The following is a 13,836-nucleotide window of genomic DNA, read 5'->3' on the forward strand; positions in this document are numbered from 1 at the left end:
CATGGCCATGGGAATTGGCAAGTAGACTCCTTTTATCTGTTAAAATAAAAGTGAAATAATGACTTCATGAATCCATCAAAAATACTTTGAGCATTTTTGTTTTAAACAAACATAGCCAACTACCCTAGTTTTTAATGTGAGATTTAAAATGCTGTGCATCGTCTGTGTTTGCTTAAGAAGCTCTCAGCAGATATGCAGTAAAGGACAAAGTCCAACCGACCAAGAAAAGCAAAGGACTGAAAAAGGGGAAAAGTGTAAAAATTCAGGAATTTTCATTTTGAATCACTTCATTCTAGCAGCACAGGTTTGTTAAACTCAAGTCAAAACAGATCAAAGCCTGGACCTAAACTAACATCACCATTTCTAAGAGACGTGGCCTGTGATGTTGTGAATTGCCTGTAACAGCCATTAAACTCCGATGGCACCTTACCGCAATATTTCTGAAAAGGATGTTTAATGATTAAATCCATCAGTCCAGGGATTTGTCCATTTCAGCTAGTATTGGGCATGAAGCAGAAACAATCCCTGGATGAGGCATCAGCTCATCGCAAGGTGAATACGAGCACACACATACACGCTGGCGTCATTTTAGTGTCACCAAATCTGCGTATTTTTGGAAGAAAACCGGAGCACACTGTGGAAACCCAGCAGGAAAAACATGTAAACTCCAGGCAGGGAATATCAGCGACGTGACTCCCTGTGAGACAGCAGTGCTACTGCTCTGCCACCGTGTCACCCCATGTGTGTCATTATTAACAGTATTCATTATTTAAATGAAATAAACCGATTTATCTGTAAAATGTAACATACATACTTAAATGTATTTCATCAGGAAAGTGATATCAAGTATAAATCTAAGGATTCGAAATGTGCAGAGAGGGGGAACGTCAGAAATGTAATGTGTTCTGTGTGGTGATGTATTGCTGTTTGCCGCTACTGTCAGGTCAGGAGGAAGCCACAGAAAAAAAGATGGTATGTGAGAGTTTTAAAATGTACCGTGTCGTTATGATCAGGAATATGCAAAGCTTGAATATAAAAGCACCACGAATGCATCTGTAGGTCTGTATTTTGCTTCACCACTTCGAACCATTCATCAAACATCGAAGCGCGCACATCGATCTCGTAGGATCCACAAAGCAGCTTTCTGTCACATGTAGATAGTAACCAGAGACTCTCACGTCACATTCCAACTTTTAGCACACTGCGCCCTCCCGACTTTTTGCTGATACTGCAACTCGCGCACGCGTCTCGTTAATTTCTGAGGACCTGCTCAGAGGACGCGTCAAATGAATGCTGGGAACGCATGGCAGCCATGATGCAGGTGCGCACGCGAAGTATACAGTGCATCCAGAAAGTATTCACAGCGCATCACTTTTTCCAGATTGTGTTATGTTACAGCCTTATTCCAAAATGGATTAAATTCATTTTTTCCTCAGAATTCTACACACAAAGTTTACTTGAGGTTTTTGTAAATTTTATTAAAAATAAAAAAACTGAGAAATCCCATGTCCATAAGTATTCACAGCCTTTGCTCAATACTTTGTCGATGCCCCTTTGGCAGCAATTTCAGCCTCAAGTCTTGTTGAATATGATGCCACAAGCTTGGCACACCTATCCTTGGCCAGTTTCGCCCATTCCTCTTTGCAGCACCTCTCAAGCTCCATCAGGTTGGATGGGAAGCGTCGGTGCACAGCCATTTTAAGATCTCTCCAGAGATGTTCAATCGGATTCAAGTCTGGGCTCTGGCTGGGCCACTCAAGGACATTCACAGAGTTGTCCTGAAGCCACTCCTTTGATATCTTGGCTGTGTGCTTAGGGTCGTTGTCCTGCTGAAAGATGAACCGTCGCCCCAGTCTGAGGTCAAGAGCGCTCTGGAGCAGGTTTTCATCCAGGATGTCTCTGTACATTGCTGCAGTCATCTTTCCCTTTATCCTGACTAGTCTCCCAGTTCCTGCCGCTGAAAAACATCCCCACAGCATGATGCTGCCACCACTGTGCTTCACTGTAGGGATGGTGCCAGGTTTCCTCCAAACGTGACACCTGGCATTCACACCAAAGAGTTCAATTTTTGTCTCACCAGACCAGAGAATTTTCTTTCTCATGGTCTGAGAGTCCTTCAGGTGCCTTTTGGCAAACTCCAGGTGGGCTGCCATGTGCCTTTTACTAAGGAGTGGCTTCCGTCTGGCCACTCTACCATACAGACCTGATTGGTGGATTGCTGCAGAGATGGTTGTCCTTCTGGAAGGTTCTGCTCTCTCCACAGAGGACCTCTGGAGCTCTGACAGACTGACCGTCGGGTTCTTGGTCACCTCCCTGACTAAGGTCCTTCTCCCCCGATTGCTCAGTTTAGATGGCCGGCCAGCTCTAGGAAGAGTCCTGGTGGTTTCGAACTTCTTCCACTTGCAGATGATGGAGGCCACTGTGCTCATTGGGACCTTCAAAGCAGCAGAAATTTTTCTGTAACCTTCCCCAGATTTGTGCCTCAAGACAATCCTGTCTCGGAGGTCTACAGACAATTCCTTTGACTTCATGCTTGGTTTGTGCTCTGACATGAACTGTCAACTGTGGGACCTTCTATAGACAGGTGTGTGCCTTTGCAAATCATGTCCAGTCAACTGAATTTACCACAGGTGGACTCCAATGAAGCTGCAGAAACATCTCAAGGATGATCAGGGGAAACAGGATGCACCTGAGCTCAATTTTGAGCTTCATGGCAAAGGCTGTGAATACTTATGTACATGTGCTTTCTCAATTTTTTTTATTTTTAATAAATTTGCAAAGTAAACTTTTTTCACATTGTCATTATGGGGTGATGAGTGTAGAATTCTGAGGAAAAAAATGAATTTAATCCATTTTGGAATAAGGCTGTGACATAACAAAATGTGGAAAAAATGATGCGCTGTGAATACTTTCTGGATGCACTGTACATGAGTCCGTACTCCTGGCCAGTTGATCCTGTGCCATAGCTTACCTCTCCACTCCTCTCAACATCTTTCCAGCATGGAGACGACTGTAACACTCCACAAGATGTCACTTCCAGCACAGCCCAATAATTATTTTGTAGTTGGGTTAACACTGTTTCAGCACCTGTAATCCCAGGCTAGAAGTCTTATATTACAGCCAGAGTTTATCCCCTGCATTATGTTGATATTCTATTTAATCAGAATTTTTGAACTGTTGATATTTTAATGTAATTTTCCACCAGAGTTGTTCATTATTTATTTACTGTAGTTCTGTCCCTTTAAATGTGCATCCATTACCCATGACATTGCCACTACTGAGACCGCCCTCTGGCTATTTAAAGCCCAGACTAGAGATGTTTATGTTGTGGAACACTGAGGTGGAAGGACGGAATTTGTGAGTATTGTTTTCTTATTTGATTAATTGCTATTGAGGTTTAGATCAAGGATCAATGTGCCTTGTTATTGGTTTTAGAACTGTTGACTATTTGAAGGCTGCGGTGGGTTGGCACACTGCCCAGGATTGGTTCCTGCCTTGTGCCCTGTGTTGGCTGGGATTGGCTCCAGCAGACCCCCGTAACCCTGTGTTCAGATTCAGCGGGTTGGAAAATGGATGGATGGATGGACTATTTGAAGGAGTTCCTTGACATCTTTTTAAGTGGCTTAGACAGGCACTATTATTTCACAGGCCGCAGCTTTTGCTTGTTTTTCACTTGCCTTGTTCTCTATGACCCAAAGACGCAGTGTTTTTTGAGGGAACTGAGTAAGCAAGCTTTTGTTTTGGGACATGGTGGCTCCGCCGGGCCTTTTGACTCAACAAAGTCTAAGCAAGTCTCCACAAACCATCCAGGCCCTTAAACCTGAAAGAAAATGAAGTAAACTTGCATGCTAGCGCATAAACACTTTAAACAGATAAACATTTTAAAATTGCACTTAATTTTATATTTTTAAAGCTTAAAAATATTCCAGGTGATCAAGTTCAAAGCAAGCTGCGTTGTGTTAGCTACGACTGAGCTGTACAGTACAGGAGTTTAAGAGCCGATTATCAAAATGGCTGTCTTCATTCAGGTGCAGCAGCTTAGCTCTCATCAGTGAAGCTGCGTGTTGTACTTACCAGCACAGCTAGCTAGGATTTTAGGCTTACGGATGGTTGAAACCTGCTGTAACATTAAGCCAATTTTCATGCCAAGTTCATCTTTTATAAATCTCGACTATTGTACGAGGAATGTCTTAGACACGTTTAAGAGTCTAAGCAAGTTTTATACATAAGGCTCCTGCTTACAAAAAGTGGAAACCTGAAGAGCAGCACCACTCCGACATGACTTCAACGCTCTTTTCTTTGACTCATAACCGAGCAGAGGCCCTTGGGGGGCCTGATGAAGTGAAGTGAAGTGAGCAGGGAGTCCAGCACTTCACCAACTACAGGACCAGCCATAGAGCTGCTGAAGGTGACGCCTCAATGGCAGAGGAGCTGAACCACTTCTTTGCTCGCTTTAAGATGGCTCTACCAGAGGCAGCTGTTACACATGCAGCAGCGGCAGCTCACAACTTCATCACCCCCTACCTTAGGGTGGAGGAACACAAGGTGAGATGCTCGTTCCAGGCTGTCAGTCCTAGGAAGGCAGCAGGTCACGAAGGTGTTCCTGGACGTGTGTTGAGGAGCTGGCTGGGGTCTTTACCTGTCCCAGGCCTTGGTTCCTTCCTGTTTGAAATCCTCCATCTTACTCCCTTTACCCAAAAAATCACCCATAACCTGCCTGAATGACCATCGGGCAGTAGCGCTCACCCCAGGGTTGATGAAGTGTTTTGAGAGACTGGTCCGGAGTCATATCATGTCCTTCATTCCGCCCACCTTTGATGCACACCAGTTTGCTTACAGAGCTAACAGGTCTACTGAGGACGCTATTGCTGCTGCTCTCCATGCTACCCTGTCCCATCTGGAGCACCAGGGGAGCTACGCATGTGTCCTCTTTATTGATTTTAGCTCTGCTTTTAACACCATCCTCCCTCACAGATTGGTGTGCAAGCTGGTAGCCCTGGGATTCCCGTATTCCACCTGTCTATGGATTAAAGACTTCCTGACAGACCGCACACAAAGGGCCCTCACATCTCCTCGGCCATCAGCATCAGCACCGGCTCTCCTCAGGGCTGTGTGCTGAGCCCTCTGCTCTCCACACTGTGCACACACATGACTGCGCCCCCACCCACCATAGCAACACCATCGTCAAATTTGCAGACGACACCACTGTGCTGGGGCTCATCTCTGGAGAGGATGAATCCGCCTACAGGGACGAAGTGGAGTGGCTGACAGCATGGTGCACTGACAACAACCTGCTCCTGAACACAATTAAGACCAATGAGCTCGTTGTGGACTCCAGGAAAAAGAAAACGGACATCAAACCACTCTACATCGGAGGGGACTGGAGTCAACCAACAACAACAACATTTATTTATATAGCACATTTTCATACAAAAAGTAGCTCAAAATGCAACCAACGTCTGGCTCCTGGTGTTCCAGCCCAGGATGATGGGACTTACAGTCCACAACTTTTCTGCATTTCTTGGTTTTGCCTCAGAAACAGCATTTTTTGATGTCACCCAACACAAGTTTTCTATTGCATGAAGGTCCGGCCACTCCATAACATCAGTCTCGATGGTCTTCCTGGGAGTCTACATCATGGAAGACCTATCCTGGGGTGTGAACACAGCTGAGCTGGTGAAGAAGGCTCAGCAGAGACTTGATTTCCTGAGAGTCGTCGGGAAGTATAACATCCCCCAAAAACTGCTGGTGTCCTTCTATCGCTGCTCTATCGAGAGTATCCTGTGCTAACTGCCTCGGCGTGGGGTTTACCAGCTGCACAACAGCACAGAGGAAAACACTTCAGCGGATCGTACCCTCTTTACCCTTTCTGGATGAACTGCACAGCTCCCGCTGCCTCAGGAAAGCGGAAAACATCTTGAAAGACTCCTCACACACCCCTCATGACATGTTCCAAAGATAGTCTTTGTTTTGATGCTCCTCTAAGAGACTGAAGAACAGTTTCTACCCTGTTGCTATTAGGGCACTAAATGCCACCTCATCACCTCCAATGCAGCAGCGCAACAGATGACATCTTGTGCAATAGTGTTCACGTGCAATTAAGGTCTTATGTTGAATGTTTGTGTTCTACCTTACAAGTAAGCCCGCGATTCTCTAGAGAATCGTAAATCCAAGAATGGCAATCAGTTTCTGTTCCGTCCGATATTTGGATGGATGACATATCATGGAGGGTGGGTGCGTCTGGGGAAATGTCATTTAATTAAATAAGCATATCTGTACTAAGGCGGTTTCACTGTGTGAAGACATGATTCCGTTGCCTTTGTCATTCATTGTGTCTATCCATACGGGCTCCTTTTGTATTTCCGTTAGTTGAGCTCTTTCATTGTGGAGCCGTGACGTGTTTGCTTCTGGTGTCTGAAGTGGGTTTCGTTGTGTGGAGACGTGATTCAGTTGCCTTTGCTGACACCGACTGCTGGCAGAGTGGAGCACAGCAAGTTTAGGTGTGGGCGGTCACGTCCAGGCAGCTGTAGAACCTGGCGTGCACTCTTTACCTCATGTTTAGTTCACAGGTCGTGAAGTGGGCGCCACCTACTGACTCTGGGGCGGGCGCCGCGGCACATTTGTACTACAGCGGATTCTTTGTGTGGGCGCCTTCGTTCATTGTTGTTGCGTTCGTTCATTGTATCTATCCATACGGGCTCCTTTTGTATTTCCGTTAGTTGAACTCTTTCATTGTGGAGCCGTGACGTGTTTGCTTCTGGTGTGTCTGAAGTGGGCGCCACCTACTGACTGTGGGAAGCCGCTGCGTTGGAGCGCAGTGCGCATGTGTTTCGGTGCGTCCATGCATAAATTAAACTGTGGTTTAGTAATACAGATTTCTTCTTATCCGTTATCCTTTTTTTCAATTTTATTTATATTTTGACACCGCAAGGACTGCACCTAATTTTGTTGTATTTGTTACGATGACAATAAAGATATTCTGATTCTGATATATTCTCAAGGGCATAAAAAACAGAATAAAGAATGAAGTCGATTCAAGATTAAGAATAGAAGAGCACCGTATGAACGCCCACGAGACTCACATTGCCGATTTGGAATGAATTTCACAAAAATGAAATGTAAGGCTGTATGGATTCCCAGAGAGAGAAAAAAATGGAAACACCAGAGTTGAAGTCATTCAAGTCTGTCAATACCAGTGAGAGATAAAGACAGCGAGTGAGCCAGAAAAGAGATTTACACTGAAGTGAACGCTAAGCTCCCAGACGCTGTCGATCCTGTAGACAGGCTTGGCAGGAAAGGTCCAAATAAACGAACATCAGGCAGGAATTGTGCAACTTACCTCTCGGGTTGTGAGGGATGGGGTGTGGAAGGCTGCTAAAACATCAAGACACTTCCATAGTGACGGGCTTTGCTTGGCGGACGATCCTGCAGCAACTGAATGAGAAAGAATGAGAAAGAAAAACGTGAAAGAGGAATGAGGGGCTGGAAAAGCTGAATACTTCATCAGTGCTTGTGCTTTTATGAGTGGAGTAGAAATTCTCCTGCCAGGTGCCTCCTCCAGATGACCATTAGGAGACTTCCAATAGAATTGTAGCATCTAACATTTAATAAATTGTCACACAAGGTCATTTGGTTATAAGGTCATTTGGTTATAATTTGTAACCTGTTGTTATGTTCGGACTCGTCTTCATGGACTCCACTGCTTCAGCTATAATGCATGTTACAGGTTCAGCTGAGCTTCACATTTTCATCAATTCTGTTCACACTGCTTTGTCATTTGACTTTGTTGTTTATTTTCCTATAGCATGCTCAAGAGTTATTTTAATTGTAAATACATTTTTAATTCTGCGGTGGGTTTGTGCCCTGCCTGGGATTGATTCCTTCCCTGCGCCCTGTGTTGGCTGGGATTGGCTCCAGTAGACCCCCGCGACCCTGTGTTCGGATTCAGCCGGTTGGAAAATAGATGGATGGATGTTTATTTTTCAAGTTATGTCTCTTCCAGGCGGCACGGTGGCGCAGTGGGTAGCACTGCTGCCTTGCAGTTGGAGACCTGGGGACCTAGGTTCGCTTCCCGGGTCCTCCCTGTGTCTGCGTGGGTTTCCTCTGTGTGCTCCGGTTTCCTCCCACAGTCCAAAGACATGCAGGTTAGGTGGATTGGCAATTCTAAATTAGCCCTAGTGTGTGCTTGGTGTGTGGGTGTGTTTGTGTGTGTCCTGTGGTGGGTTGGCACCCTGCCCAGGATTGGTTCCTGCCTTGTGCCCTGTGTTGGCTGGGATTGGCTCCTGCAGACCCCCGTGACCCTGTGTTCGGATTCAGCGGGTTGGATAATGGATGGATGGATGGATGTCTCTTCCAGTACTTTCTCAGTATTTTTAAGTCCCCGGGCTTTAATAGAAACACAAAGCTCTGTTGTTGTATGCAAAGAGGTTCAAAATGGACCAATGAAGGGACTCTGGTTGGTAACCCCTGTCACAGATGGCCGGGGTTCTTGTCCGCCTCTTCATTCTATGGACCGGGGTAGCAAGTCTGGTTAGGACAGTACATCCCCCTGGAATGCTAGATGGCAGCCCCCGGGCATGGGATTTTGGAACTCAAGCCTACTGGGGTCTGCTGGCCACCACCAGGGGGCGCAGCAGTGGTTCCTGAGTCCATGTGGGCGATTCTTCTGCCACACCCGGAAGTGCAGCCGGAAATAGGTCATCAAACACCTGGAGCACTTCCGGGTGGGCTATAAAAGGAGCCAGCAGCCACCACTCCAGGAGCCGGAGTCGGGAGAAAGGAGACAAAGCTTGCCGGAGAGGAGTGGTGGAGAAAGAAAGAGAAAAGAGAAGTATTGAGATTGTGTGTGCGCTTAGTGCTTGGACTGTGTTGTGCCTGTGAGAACGGGGAAGGCGTTTAAAAGAAAAGAAAAACATTAATTTGTTTTAAAAGTGTGCCTCCCGTGTCTGTCTGTGTCGGGTCAGGTGCTGGTATAGCGTCTTTGTCACACCCCCCAGGCAGACTTGCGGTCCTCTCCCACTCTCTGGAAATGACCATCTATCTGGTGTTACATGGGTGTCCTCTTGGCCTGGTCAAGATGCTTGGGTCCTCAAGAATAAGCCGGATCACCCTCGGGGAATCGTTCCACATGGCCGTAACTGACGCTCCCTCACAATGCAGCTCATGTGCCTTATTCGGGACTCCATGAGCAACACAAAGTCAAACCAGAGGTACCCAAAGGACTCTCTGAAGAGGCACAGGAGTCCAGTCTTCATCTCAGGTCACTGGATAGCGTCCATGTCTCACAACCAGGAAGCATCAGGACTCTAAAGACTTGGACCTTCGTCATTTTGCAGAGATATCCAGAGCGCCACACACCCCTTTCCAGTGACCTCAAGACCACCCCGTGCTCTCCCAATCCGTCTACTGGTGGCTGTGCCAAAGAGGTCATTAAAATATCAAAATTAAAAACACTTAAAATATCCTCGGCTCCATTATTGATGAGACACAGTTGGACTTTATGAAGAACAGACATATTGCAAATAATACCTGACTTGTATTAGACCTTTCAAATGATTCCTATTTCATTAATGATAATTTTATTCTTTTTTTTTATTTCTATAAAGCATCTAGTTTTATTTTTAAATAAATTTAAAAATTTGTTTTTCATTGTTTTTTTGTAACGCTATCAGAACTTTAAACAGAAACTGTTCAATAAAGTGAAATACGGTGCTTCCCCAGGATTCGAGTCGTCTCATAGAGTCACACAAGGCTGCCCTGTCTCTCCCTCTCTGTTTTTGTTAGCAGCTGAACCCCTCACTACGTCACACACCTCAGACTCTTATATGGGGAGTCCATTGTGCTGACAGGCAGTTTATTTTCAGCCAACTGGCAGATGGCACTTGAAAGACGCATTGCAGGTATGAAAAGACACTTTCGAAAATATTTTCTGAGGTATATGATCCCTCAGTATACACAAATGTGACCGAACTGCCAGGAAATAATGTGATGATGCACACATTTTTCCAAAAATGTATTCCAATTTTTGGTCTTTTCCAAAATGTGTGGTTTACTCTTCCTTTGAAATGTAGCTACAATATTACTAAAGATGACCCTTATAGATTTGCAAATTTTCACAAGCAGGTGCTTTTAGCTTGGTTCATTATTTCCGAGGGGGGAGTCAAGGTAAAGTTAGAAAATGGGATTTATCAGAAAATGGAAAACTGATCATGTCATTTCTCAATACACTTGCGCCACCTGCCTGGAGGTTCTTGCAGAATAAAAGGTTTTTCTCTTGTCCACACCATCACTCATGCACCCAAGTTATTGTCGAACACTCCAGGCCGAGGGGTACTCCAGTCACTAGTGCAAGTTCCTGTGACTTGCTGGAGACCAATGTGAAGCCTGCTATGCAATCCAAGTGGCCGAGAGCTGCCGTCTCAAGGGGTCCTTTTGCCGCAAGTCGATGCCTGCCCACACACTGTCTGGCGAAACTGAAGTTTCACATATTGCCACAGCATCCTGATTCGCCAGATTTGGCACCATGTGATTTCCACCTTTTTGGACCGCTAAAACACATCTGGGTGGTCGTTGATTCAAGACAGAGGAGGACATGAAGAAAGCGGTGCCCGCAAGTGAAGACTCCATAGAGAAATGAATGACATGATCAGTTTTGTGAAGGTTTGTTCCATTTTCTGATAAATTCCATTTTCCAACTGTGACTTGACTCCCCCTCGTACAAACATAACTTTATCCCATACAAGTGTTCTTTATGAAATAAATCAAGATATTTTCTTGTAAAGGAAATCTATATATTTTAGTAGTTTGTTAGCTAGACGAATACTCGAATCAGAAGGTAACCTTTTACATTTACTTATTTGGCTGACTCGATTATTCAGAGTCTGCGGTGGGCTGGCACCCTGCCCTGGGGTTTGTTTCCTGCCTTGCGCTCTGTGTTGGCTGGGATTGGCTCCAGCAGACCCCCATAACCCTGTAGTTAGGATATAGCAGGTTGGATAATGGATGGATGGATGGATTATTCAGTGATATTCTGTAGCGGGGCTACATAATAATAAGTACCTGTTATTTGTCTGTGCGGAGTGCATTTTGTTTTCATTGTCCCGTTTACTATACTAAATGTGTGTATCAGTAAAAGTTGTCCCCGTAAGTTAAAAGGGGAAGGATGACGAAGGGAGACCGCAACCCCAAGATGGAAATGAACTGTTGAATGCACCAGTTACATCCAGGACATTCTGTATTTTTTTTTGTTCTTTATTTCGCCTTATACAATTTCTTGTATTAAGGAATTTGTTAGTTTTCGCATACCCCTTGGGGTCAGAGCGCAGGGTCAGCCATTGTACATCGCCCCTGGGGCAATTACAGGTTAAGGATCTTGCTCAAAAGCCCAGCAGAGTAGGATCTCTTTTGGCAGTTACGGCAACCTTCTGGATACCAGCACAGATTCTTAACCTCACAGCCACCACTCCTCCCGATCTTGTATTTAAACAAGAGGAGCGAAGAGCGTGAGAGAGAAGAAAAAGAATCATTTACGCATCCATATTTCAACTCATTTCCGTTCATCGTACAAGTCCATGACTTGCTTCTTAAGGATCTGGATCATTATCATGACTGCCAGCACCGAGAAACCCCAGGGTTTGGATACTTATCAACCATCGCTGAGGACATTTACGGTGAGGTCTCTTTGTGTATTGTCGGGAGGAAGCAAAATATCACATCAGCCAATATTCAACTGGAGGTAGCAGAGTTAAAGATGCTAAGATTTGCATTGAGTGTGACGAGGATGGACAGGATTAGAAATGAGGACATTAGAGGGTCAGCTCAGTTTGGACAGTTGGGAGACAAATTCAGAGAGAGGCAAGATTGCATTGGTTTGGACATATGCAGAGGAGAGATGAGGGGTATAATGAGTGAAGGGTGCTAAGGATAGAGCTGCCAGGGAAGAGGAAGGCCTAAAAGAAGGTTTATGAATGTGCTGAGAGAGGACATGCAGGCGGTGGTTATAACAGAACAAGATGCAGAGGACAGAATGATATGGAAGAACATGATCCGCTGTGGCGACCCCTAACGGGAGCAGCCGAAAGAAGAAGATTAGTCTTTGGACTCATTTCAATTGTCGTTCACCATTTATCTGTGCTTGTGTTTTGTGTTTATTTGTTTATTAATTGGGGGCAAGGGAGGGTTTTGGTAAATATTACGTATTCGTGTTTTTGTATAATTAATAATTATTCACTGGTGTCATTGGAACAGTGGTGGTTTGTGTGTATATATACATTATTGAATATTTGTCTGTCCTCATGTGTATTTATATTTATCACTGTCAATATATCTGTATTTGGTTTTACATATCCATCTACGGTTTGCTTCTAATTTTGTTGTGTCAGGGAAAACAGGACAATCTGTAAGGAGTACGGCTTGTTATGGTCTCGAGAGTCTTCAGGCTAGTCCAAGGAAGTAATCTTGGTAGTGTAGGGGTCGGCCATTACAATTCAACATTTTGAAATATGACTGCTTTCCCTTCTTTTGTCAGTCCAGTTGGCGCGACATGCTCAGGGTCACACAGTGTCACTGGCAGGATTTGAACGCACAGCCTCAAGGGTTTGAACTCCAAAGCCTTAACCGCTACACCCCACTGCCTGCTTTAAAGATAGAGAGGACGGTTAGAAATGCTAGGCGTCAAACTGTGAAACACCAAAATGCAACACCACCCATCAGCCTCCTAATTCTCTTAACCCAAGTGAAACTTCAATAGCGGACATTTGCTTTCAGTTCAAGTCAAGCTGGGGAGCAGGCACTGGTACAGTGCATTGCCGCAACCCACTACATGATGAAACAACTCGGGATCCCGGTTTGCAACCCCCTAGGCAGACACACAGTCCAATCCCACCCTTCGGAAATGTAACACCTGGCAGTGGCAGATAGAGGGTCGTGGGCGACCCCCTGGTCCAGCCACTCGGGTTCCCATCAATGAGGATCTTACGAGAAGGGTCACCCTCGGGGAAATGCGCCACATGGCATTAGTGCCAATTGGGACTCCGTGAGCAACACAAAGTCAAACCAGCGGGACCCGAAGAGACACAGGAGTCCAGTCTTCATCTCAGGTCACTGGATAGCGTCCATGTCTCACAAACAGGGAGCACCAGGACTCTAAAGACACACATCCCTTTCCGGCGACCTCATGACCCCCCCCCCCCATGCTCTCCCAATCTATCTACTGACTTTCAGTCACTGGAGAGAAAATGTGAAAGAAGAGAACTGGAATGAGCAAATGGTCAGATAAATCGGGCAGTCCGTGATAAATTTCATCTTTATAATACCCTGTGCTGAAATCCCCCTCAAGAGTACAAGACCCCCAATTTTCTATTACCCTGGAGGCATCCATCTGTTTCAAATTAAATTCAAGTCCCCGTAATGCCAATACTAATTTACTTACATGATAGCTGGGCAACTTCTTGATTGGTACACCACAATTTAAAATTTTCTGTCACTATTAGTATTTAAATATGTTTTGTCCCAATACAGAAAACGAGACAGTATTGTCCACTTAAATAATGGAGGTACTTTGGATTAAAAAGATGGTCAAAGGGATTTTAGTTTTTGCTGTGGTGTCGAATAGGCATTGTTGGAAAGAACAGCAGTAAAGCGATTCCTAAATTATTATCAATCTTGATTAATAACGCAATTTCTAAAACTCTTACGACATTTATTAACATTAAAATGGGTGCCAGGTGTCTGTCCTCTGAAAGCTTGTTTGCTTTTAACATTTTTTGGCTGACTAATTCGTTTTAGGTGTCTAGTAAACTGTATTTGATGTGTCTCCCTGTGTGTGTATGTGGGGGT

At 45.0% G+C, this 13,836-nt stretch overlaps 2 protein-coding genes across 2 annotated transcripts in view; both read right to left on the reverse strand.

Moving 5' to 3' along the window:
- LOC114641603 (gastrula zinc finger protein XlCGF57.1-like) overlaps positions 1-13,836 on the reverse strand; it is a 187,792-nt gene that overhangs the window by 114,464 nt on the left and 59,492 nt on the right. The gene's annotated exons all lie outside the window — the stretch shown is intronic.
- The window catches only part of LOC127525820 (zinc finger protein 16-like), a 31,793-nt gene that overhangs the window by 9,988 nt on the left and 7,969 nt on the right, over positions 1-13,836 (reverse strand). Inside the window, exons 2-3 of the mRNA XM_051927558.1 lie at positions 7,340-7,434; positions 1-36 (exon numbers count right to left, since the gene is read on the reverse strand). The exon at positions 1-36 is cut by the window's left edge and continues 489 nt beyond it. The gene's annotated coding sequence lies outside the window, so the exon portion shown is untranslated. The remainder of the gene's footprint in view (positions 37-7,339; positions 7,435-13,836) is intronic.

Source organism: Erpetoichthys calabaricus, chromosome 5, assembly GCF_900747795.2.
Source record: "Erpetoichthys calabaricus chromosome 5, fErpCal1.3, whole genome shotgun sequence".
Lineage (NCBI taxonomy): Eukaryota > Metazoa > Chordata > Cladistia > Polypteriformes > Polypteridae > Erpetoichthys > Erpetoichthys calabaricus.